General features: G+C 33.7%; 1 protein-coding gene across 2 annotated transcripts in view; it reads left to right on the forward strand.

The window, feature by feature from the left end:
• Positions 1–11176, forward strand: part of LOC149725763 (nucleolar protein 8-like) — a 41823-nt gene that overhangs the window by 28707 nt on the left and 1940 nt on the right. Inside the window, exon 11 of one of the 2 annotated variants that reach the window (XR_016386403.1) lies at positions 807–884. The gene's annotated coding sequence lies outside the window, so the exon portion shown is untranslated. Of the gene's footprint in view, positions 1–806; positions 10921–11176 lie in introns of those variants that run through there. The other variant, XM_089891398.1, reaches the window with a different exon arrangement.

The following is an 11176-nucleotide window of genomic DNA, read 5'->3' on the forward strand; positions in this document are numbered from 1 at the left end:
AGCATGTATAATACTGTGGGGTAAGATAATTACCGTTAGCACATAATATCCCAACATTTCCTAATCGTTTTTAACAATTAACAACGCTCTTTAAGAGTCGTGAGGATACGGTTAAATAATTCTGTAAATATTCTTTGTTGACTACCATAAAATATTAATAGATAATAGAAAAATGAACTATCTCATCCTAACTCAGTATACAACACATTAAAACACAACTCAAAACTATACTATAAAACCCTATCTATATGCTTTATAATGGCTATGGGTTAAAACGTCTGCAGCAGTTCTTTACTTATGTGTTGTATACAAATTGAAAGCCAAAATCCAGCAGTTTCTGACAAAGAAATATCCGTTTTGTGGTTTTCTAGGTCGATCTAATAGCCCATATATCCGTAAACGTCTTAATACAGCTCGCAGTAGTAAACCGTCGTTTCTAAATCCGACACACGACTGAGTTGTTGCACGCACACACAAAGTGACATCGGCAAATTTGTTTTTCGGATTACGCCAGTGTTTCCGAGAGAAAGTGTGAAAATAAAATAAAAGGCAACATTACAATGGGAATAAAAAATCAGAACATTTATGTAAACACTGACAGTTTTATATATATATATAGTATTAAAGTAAAATGGTTTGTTTTTCAATCTTTTTCTTGTCCCATTTGGTATTAAACAAAGAATATTTACAGAATTATATAACCGAATCCTCACGACTAAAAGTTACATATATTCTGCGTCTGTCAAACTGCAATTATACTAACATATAATACTAATTAACAGTTCTAATTTAAACTTTTCCTACAGGGTTTCAACAGCGCATGTTATACCAATACGCCCGCACGCATTCAATGCCCGTGTACACCTTCTACTTCAAAGAACATGGTAAGCCTTAAGCAAAATTTTAACCTAAAAAAATAAACACATATTTCCGGAAGAGCTATACGGGTAAACGCTTTTGAAAAGCTGTCGAAATATCGAAATACTTTCTCTTTAAGGTTTACATCGAAAATAAGTGATCCGTAACGCCCGGTCGGGCTGTAAAACCTGGGATTCTGTTACGTTGAATTTGTTTGGGTAAAGTTAACACGCTATATCGGTTAAAATTTTACAAGTATATATATTGTATACTGTGGGTGAAGATGGGACACCTTTAGCACATAATATCCAAATATTCTGATCGTGTTTTAAACAATTAACAACTTTCTATGGGAGTCGTGAGGATACAGTTTATTAATTCTTTTAACCAGACGAATACGGACATATATTTATACGCTATCCATTATTTAATACATATCATCAATAAGTTTAAAATTTATAGTAAGTTCAGAGTAATATGTCGATGTTTTGATTCTTATTTATCGTCCCATTTGGTGGTAAACAAAGAATATTTAAAGAACTATATAACCGTATCCTGACGACTCTAAAAGAGCGTTGTTAATTGATCAAAACATAATCAGGGAAAAACAGTAACCAACATATTTTAAAGCAGTGTAAATGAAAACCATTATGTAATTTATTTCTATTATTACAGCTAAAAGTGTTGTATACGCCCAAAACATTTTCAAAACATGGCCAAAACACCCGACAGTTAGGAAATCTAGAATACATTCTAAACACACGCATACACACTTCTAACGCAGCGCCTAGACCACTTAACTTACATTAACAGCTTTAATGACAGTGTAGGCACTCAAATGAAATGTATAGTAGGGTGGGGGGAGATGGGACACCTTCAGCACATAATATCCAAATATCCTGATCGTGTTTTTAACAACTAACAACGCTCTGGGAGTCGTGAGGAAACGGTTTTATAACTCAGCATATACGCGTAATGCGTTTTATAGCAATAGTATGTTTTTCTACTGTGATGTAAGATGGATACCGTTTCCTAAACGTTGCTATATAAAAGGACTTTAAAAGAATGTCGCAGTCCAAAATCAACTAAGTCTTTATATAGTACATTTCCTGTAAAATATACATTACCAGAAAATGATTGCACTATAGTAGTAACATATGGCATTACCAAGCAATACGAATTGATTACGCTCACATAACATGCCCCATTACAAAGTACTACATGCATTAAGTAATACATCTCACGCACGTGACGTTTTTATGACGTGTGCCTACGTCACAAGCCCGTGGGAACAACTGGTAGCAGGATTCGGAAGAGAATTAGTTGCAATTAAATCTCTTTGTATATATTTTCTTATGCCTGCTCACTGATATGTAAACATATTATGCCCTAGAATTTTAGAAATGTTAAGTATATTGTTATATGAATATATAGTAGGTTGTTGGGGTAAGATGGTCCATGTTTTCATTCACTTTTATCGTCCCATTTGGTAGTAAACAAAAAATATTTACAGAATTATGTAACCGTTTTCTCACGACTCTAAAAGAACGTTGTTAATTGTTCAAAAACGATTAGAAAATATGGGGTGTTTTGTGCTAACGGTATTCATCTTACCCAACGGTACAACAACATTAAACTTCGTAATCATTTCCACTGAGAAATCTGTTTAAAGTCTTTCATACTCTAACATATATACATCTCATTATAACTTAACCATTATAGTGATTATGCCATCCAAATACAACCTAAAAAAAACTTCGAAAAAATTCAATTCAAGCAAATGTAATGCTGTTCTCTACACGCAATAACAAAACAAGTAAAATTTAAAAAATCTCAAATGCTTGTCTAACTCTTTTACACAAAATTACAATTGAAATTTCTAGTACAGCGTCATCACGTACTATAGGTGTAAAAGAACAAACAAAAAACAGCAGGCGTTAGTCGCGCTCTACCGTTTTTATTTGTTTTTTACGCCTTCTATTTAACAAAAGGTTCGAAATTAGTAGTAGGTTAGGATAAAATGGTCTATGTTTTCATTCTCTTTTATCGTCCTATTTGGTAGTAAAGAAAGAATATTTATTATTTAGCAATTGATGTTAAAACGACTGTTCTTTTTGCTTCTAATTCCATAACTATTCACTGTTTTAATTAATTTAATATTTGCTAAAGTTTAAATAGACAAATTAAAACCTATTAACATACATATATATATGTGTGTCCTATATCTTAATACACACAAGCGTTAGGTATACTATACTGCTATACACTTAAAAAAAAGTCACGAAACTTTTGAAAGCAATTGAAACGTCTCCTGTGTGCGCAAAATCAATAAATGCGCTTGAGAGTAAAACCATAATTCGATCAGAACACTTGACTTGCCAAATTACGTTTTGCGCTGTTGTTTCAAAAACATGTCACTCTACAAAAACGGAAGTCGAAATTTTTAAATTGCGAGCAATTGTAGCTTAACAGGCATTGCTGAAAGATTTCTGTCTTGGTTTACAGACACTAAACTAAAACGCAGACGCATTTTCAGACAGCAGTAAAATGCATGGATACAGTAGTAGCTAAGAATTGAAATTGACACTTTTACTCAAGTAGATTTTAGCGCGTTTTAACGACTGTCGTTTTGCTGCTATAATTCCAATCTCTTCGCTGTTTCAATTAATTTTATCTTCGCTAATAATTAAAAAGATAGTTAAAATTGTGTACGTATTAGAACAAAGTATTATGCATTTTACATTTAAATTAAGTTACTATCCACCAAGTTACTGTCCGAAACATCTGTTGATCATGAGTTTAGTATCCAGACAGTAACTTGGTCCATCATCATGTAAAACAGAACATTACTCCAAATTAAACAGTCTAAAACTTTTTTAAATATAAGTTCTGTATCTAATACACCCTGCTTTGACGTACTATATACACACGCAAATGTAAAGCTACATTCTGAACTGTTGCGTTATACAAAAGTAAACTTGTTTTCAGTGTACGCCAGATCTGACCCTAAGGCGACAGTGACTAATATGATCTAAATAGAGTAATAGACGAATGCAAACATTTAATTATAAACGTTACATTTTGCGTATACAAATAGTTCTAGCTATTTCTGCATAACTTGATATATAGTAGGTTGGGGTAAGATGGTATTTGTTTTGTCCCATTTAGTAGTAAACAAATAATAATAACAGAAATATGTGACCGTATTCTCACGACTCTAAAAAAGCGTTTACAATTTTATAAAAGAAAAAAATGATTAGAAAATATAGACTATGACTATGATGTGCTAGTAGTATCCATCTTACCCTACAGTACTATATACTTTATACAAACTAAAAGTGAGACTTTGATTAACTTAAAGTATCTGATGCAGTTTTTCTTCATGATTACTCTGATAATAATAATCTCGCATTTGCTTACAGTAAACGCTTTGAAATGCTAACTGCGCTTTTTACGCTGCATTTTGCACCTTTCAACTCGACTATAAGAAAAAACTGTTATAACCCGCTGCGGCATTGGTACTGCTATAGCGTCGGCTTAATTATAAACTAATTACTCAAACTCAGCAACTGTGGGAACGGTGCGAACGCAGATCGTATACCATTACACCTAAACCGAGTTACTTACTGTACGTCTTTTGACTCACAAAAACGTCCAACTGTGCTACCCTGTTTTAGCTTCAAACACAAAAGAAATTCGTGTAAATTGGCCAGTGTGGTAGCCGTACAATTAGGAACGAGTAACTTAATATATAACACTGGTGGATTAGCTTTTGTTTCTTAACCGCTACTGACTAGACAATGAGGTAAAAATAGGTAGGATCGGGTGCTAACTTAATTAGATAGGGATTAATTATTTATTATGGGATTTCGAGCTATTGTGACATAGACCACCGAATGTGTTTTTAAAATCAAAGTTTTTTGTTCTGTTCTATATGGGTGAGGTCCTTGTTGGGAGACCGAGAATTATAGGGCCAGAGTTCGCCAATATCTAAGATATAGGCTACACGTCTTAGTATTAATATTATGGGGTAATGGGCAAACTCTGGTCTAAATCAAACGTTCTATCCCAGGCTTTACCGTAAACCATTATATTTACAGCAAAAATGTATATTTTACAAAAACTACAAATAATGGGCATACGAATCCCGAAGTAAAATATAAGGGCGCGTTTAAATCTTTATATTATCAAAGCCTGCACCAGTTATTTCGCACGGCAAATTTGTTGTAAAACAACGCTGTACCAAACGGTGTAATATCACTTTAGAATAATTGACCTGACATGCATATGTAAAACATCCTATAATACAAGTGTTCCTAGTGTACAAGGTTCGAATCCCGGCGAAAACAGATAAATAATGCAAATCCAAAGAAACTAAAACATAGATACTAAATTCCGCGAATCTGACCCTGATCTGGTGCTCATAGAGTTGAACGATTCTTGTGTAAAAAATACAGTAAGGATCTGGTGCTACGAAAACGTAACAGACAAAAATCAAGTCTAACCAATTGTTTTATAAGATATATCGCCTAAATGCCATCGTTAGTCTTTTACTCCATTAATATTTTAAACGACCTTGCGTTTCTAAGCTCAAAATACAAAATTTACTTTTACGTAGACCCATACTACATTTATTTTCTATTCCGTATGGGCGAGGTCCTTATTCAAGGACCTAGGATTTTGCCCACTACTCTAACACCCAGACTACTCTGTTTAACTGTACGTTTAGTCTGTGTCAACGTCCTTTCAAATAAGTCACTCTATTTGTCATATGTCTGTACCTTATTGTACGAATTAGAGACCCGCTCAATAATATTTGAATAGCTGTATGTACTATTACCCGATTTGACTCGAGCAAGTTAATTCTGGTCATATTAAATTATTTAACTTGAGAGCGTATAAGGTTAAACACACGCAGTAACTCTTATCTTGAATGTAAACTTGACTTTTATAATAAAAGTCTGGCCTTAAATCAATACATGGAATAAATGTTTTGAAATAATAAACTTAAAAGCTATATTATATTCAGGGTTTAATTTTTAAACCCGGAGTTTTCGGGACTATAAGTCAATTCCGATAACAAAGCAACTCAATTTATTTTATTCTGTCTTGAAGTGTATTGCAACTATCGAAAAACAGAAAAGCCTATTTATTTATGTTTCAGTTGAAATCTAGCCCTGATTTTATAAACAACGCATAGAGGTTTATTCTGACACATTAATCACATAATATATAGTAGGGTGGGGAAAGATGGGACACCTTTTCATTCCATTTTCACATCTCATTTGGTAGTAAACAAAACATTTTTAAAGAATTTTAAAACCGCATCCACACGACTCCCATAGATTGTTGTTAATTGTTTAAAGCACAATCAGAATGTTGATTCCCCCATGCCACTATATATAGTACTGTGCGGTAAGATTCACACCGTAAGGCGTAAGCATAAAATATCCGGTATTCCCTAATCTTGTTTTAAACAATGAACAAACTCTTTCAAAGTCGAAAGGGTTATCTAGTTCTGTAGATATTCTTGGTTTGCTACCGAATGGAACAATAAAAAAATAAAAACATGAATTGTCTTACCCCAAGCTAAATTTAAAAAACACAGTATATTAGGGTGGGGAAAGATGGGACAACCTTTTTTCTAGTAAACAGTTGTTATTGTTTAAAACACGATCAGGATATTTAGATAATATGTGCTAAAGGTGTCCTAACTTCCCCCACCCTACTATATAAATAAAAATATCTGTCCTTTGTTATTTAAAAATACCAACTGCGCCTTAAAACTGTTACAATACTAAGCAGTCTGTTTTCTACAATTCTGTAGCGTCTGCCATCGTAAAACGAGCATAAAAACTTAAACACATTAGAGTCTGTGGCCTTTGCCAGCTAAAATGAAATCCTATACCTTTTACGAACTTTCTTTTAAGTTTCGTAAGGATTTTCGTCGCCTAAACTCCTAATCCAATTTGGACACTCTTAATTCGAGAGAGCGAAAAACCACAAAAGGAAAAAGTCAAAATGTATAAGTTAAATAGGGCTTTAAAATTTGTGTTTTGAATGCATTTGTCCATACGGCATTTTAACATATACTTATTTTTATCCCTTTTTTTTCTGTTTTTAGTAGGTTTTAGTAAGATGTTCCATGTTTTCCTTTAATTTTACGTCCTATTTGGTAGTAAACAAATAACATTTAAAAAATTATAACGACTCTAAACAATCGTTGTCAATTGTTAAAACATGATTTGAAAGTATGAGATATTATGTGCTAAAGGCGTCCCATCTTTCCCCACCCTACTATATATTACATATATTTAATCAACAATAAGTCAATACCATTAGGCCAGTTGTTTGTACTTTCAAATTATCTGTCCTTTTACCACCGAGTGCTAAATTTAACGTCTAACAGTCTGTTTTCTCCAATTAAGTGTAAATTATTGCAAATTATGTGGCGATTTGCACAACTACAAATTACATCAATTATCCTAATTACGCCCAACAAGCGAAAAAACATGTAAGCAGGCTAATTTTGCTAGTTTTAAACGAGTGTGGGTATATAAAAACATTACATTTGTGTTCTAAAATAACTTTTCTGTCATTTATTTGTGAAATAAGTGATAACAGGCAAAATAAATGAATTTTTAAAGATAATGTTATTGGAAACTGTTTCATATTACATTTTTTTTCTATAATAGCTTTTCTGACATTAATTTGCCTACCAACGTTTCAACGTTCTATATGTACGACACTTAACAGCAAATGCCCGGACTTAGTGATCCTTTATTGGTTGTCTAAATTGTCAGACGTACAGAAAAAATCACCCACTAAGTTACATACGTGGTAACTGTGATAAGTGGGCACAAGGTGAATGAAACAGAACACCTGTGTTATAACAACTGTGTCTGTACTTACCCCAACATACAAGAATAAACAAGTTACATTCATTCACTTATACTATCAACCACATACTTAATCCACATGTCACGTAACAATCCACATCGTTACGTCACAATCGGAATTGGAAAATAAGTCTGGCTTGTGTCAGACTTAAGTCCTTACTTAAAGCGATAATAATTACAGATAACGTCAAATTTGAACCAAAAACTTTTAATTTATATCCAAAATTAGGTCACACGACAGATAACGGCAAAGTAGGTACAGACATGCTGTATTTAAGAAACTGTACATCAAATCTGGACTGGATTTTAGCTGTTTCGGAAGCTAGATAAATATTTTAAGTTAGGACACTTTAAGCGTAGATTGCAATAAATTCAATTGCTTTTTTATCTGAATTAACTTATAGTCCCAAAACCTCTGGTCCTACCATATCAATCTTATAAGAACTTATACATATGTATATGCCTGGCACACGGTTTTTGGGTCCGACAAAAATGCCTATGCTATCATGCCTAAACCGCTAATCAGTCATTGCTGAATTTCGGCTTATGTTGTGCGTATAGTGCTGTGGGGTAAGATGGGATACCGTTAGCACCTAAATCTCATATTTCCTAGTCGTGTTATAACAATTTCCCTCTTTTAAAGGCGTAAATATATAATTCTGTAAATATTATTTGTTTACTACGAAATAATACGGTAAAAGAACAAAAACCAGGCTTGTTTTACCCTAACCTATGATATAATAACTTAATCCTGTCGTAAAACGTTATTTTTTAAACTAATTAACTGCGTTAATTATGGCTTAGAAAACATCACAGCAAAACCCCTAGTTGTCTAACGTTAGCACATATAACATCATATATTTGCAAATAATATTTTTAAACAATTAACAACGCTCTTTTAAAATCATGAGGATACGGTTTTCTAATTCTGTAAATATTCCTCGTTCACTACCAAATGCGAGGATAAAAGAGAATAAAAACTTCTATTTTACCCCACGCTTTACTTGCTATCGGTATCCATCTTACCCTACAGTAGCGTGGTACTTCTGCTGCACTCTTTCTAACGTATATGCGAGTATGATATGGGCAATTATAATTATCCATAAACAGCATATGTTATTTGATACGCTTTCAAGGTTTAAAAAGTAACTGTTTGTTTACCGTGTTAAAAGTTCACTGCATTCCACGCCCTTTGCGCTGCTAGTTATGCCGATGTAACATGAGAAGATGTGAGTTTTACGCCAAGCACACTTTGCTGCAATTAATAGGCTGCATTCTGATGTCACAATAGATATTGTTATGTCATGAGAACGACTCAAGATGTTACTTTATGCAAACAAACGATATATTTATGACCACCCTTATATAAATAGTGATTTATCACTTATTAAGAATAGCAAATATACTTAAAACTGCGCCAAATATAACAAAGGTTATAAATATATACAGTCTAAAGCCTAAACACATATAATAAAAATATTTAAAAGAAATTAAAAATAAAGTGCAACACAGTACTGTGGGGTAAGATGGGATACCGTTAGCACCTAAATCTCATTTTTCCTAGTCGTGTTATAACAATTTCCCTCTTTTAAAGGCGTAATTATATAATTCTGTAAATATTATTTGTTTACTACGAAATAATACGGTAAAAGAACAAAAACCAGGCTTGTTTTACCCTAACCTATGATATAATAACTTAATCCTGTCGTAAAACTTTATTTTTTAAACTAATTAACTGCGTTAATTATGGCTTAGAAAACATCATAGCAAAACCCCTAGTTGTCTAACTAGACCCTTAATTTTTCCTACTGAGTCACCCTGGGTACGAAGTAACGCAATATGCCTAAATTCAGGTGCTACCGGTTCAAAAATCCCAAAAATGTTGCCTTTTGTTTCCAAACTCCCTTTAACTGTTGCGTTCTGCGAAATAAAGTATCTGTCCGGCGCCGTGGCAAAGTGGTTTTTATAGCGCTGGCCTATAGAGCACAGAGCGTACCGGTTCAAGGCTGCTACCATTGTGGGTGTATGTGTTCTTGGGCAAGACACATAACGGCAATTGCTTCAACCCAGTGGTTACTAATCGGTTGTCTGAATTGTCGGTCATACCATGGCCTACTCAATACACGGCCTAGGAATATACCGAAACTGCCCAGAAAATAGGAGGCCTATTGACGCGAATAATGCCCATTATAATACATTGTTACGTCACGGTTTTATGAATGGATTTTGCTGTCTGGCTGTAGTTTTTGCATCAAATAACAGTTTATTCACCATTCCCGGTTAAATTACCTTATTTTTCGGGTTATTTTGTCAACATCTTATATTTTTTATAAATGTTTAAGCATGACTGAACAGATAGGAGTTACTTTTAACCACGTGCGGCATACAAGTAAGTTTTACCGACAGTTTAGTTTGGCTCAGTCGCTGAGTGAAAATAGTATTTGGCTTAAAACAGAAGTTTTTTAAGACAGCCTATGCATATCTAGCAAAACAACACCGCAGTAACAACAAGTAAGTTAATTGATATGTCCGTTGCGGACTTTTAAAACCGGTCCTTAAAAACAATATGAATATAGGATATTGGATAAACACAAGCATCCGCCTTTTGTCTCAAGGTGCTTATGCCTTGATCTGTCCTGCTGCTCATAACTCATTTTCTACCTGAGGTTTTTTTTTTGTTAAAGCAGGACAGAGGCTCTTCCTCAAGGTCAAAAAATGGGCCATACACCACATCATAAATTAAGACTGTTTAATACAAACAAACTCACGATAGCCTCCCTTCGTACTTAAGTGTTGTGTCTAACTTTAGACCTTTGTCGCTGTTTAAATTTGACTAGTCTTCCTTCCTGAAGATCTTCTTGCCACTTCTTCATGATCATAACATGCACAGATGGTACCCTTATCCAAATATTTTTATCCAACTACGGAACACCTATTGACCATGCTTAAATAGCTTGCTTAATAATTCTGGTGGCTTACAATTTAATCTAAATAAAATTATAAAGGTGTGCTGCATTATAAAACTTGCCAAATGCCTGTCTACTAAATTAAAAATAATCAAAACGTAGGTTTTCTGTGTTGGTAAACTGAATCTGATTGCTCGTCTCTCTTTATGCTTAATAAACTGATATTTATATACTAATAAACCTTTTGCGCTGCTTTATATGTCTGGTATGATTTTAACTAAACAAGAAAATATCCCGGCGACACGTTCTGTGATAAACTGTAAGTTAAAACAACCTAGAACTGGTATTGAACCTACCAACAACTGCTAACTGCATTCAAAATGAAGGAAATCCATTCATAAAACCGTGACGTAACAATGTATTATAATGGACATTATTCGCGTCAATAGGCCTCTTATTTTCGGAGCAGTTTCGGTGTATTCCTAGGCCGTGTATTGAGTAGGCCATGGTCAT

Source organism: Ciona robusta, chromosome 13 (genome assembly GCF_009617815.1).
Source record: "Ciona robusta chromosome 13, ASM961781v2".
Lineage (NCBI taxonomy): Eukaryota > Metazoa > Chordata > Ascidiacea > Phlebobranchia > Cionidae > Ciona > Ciona robusta.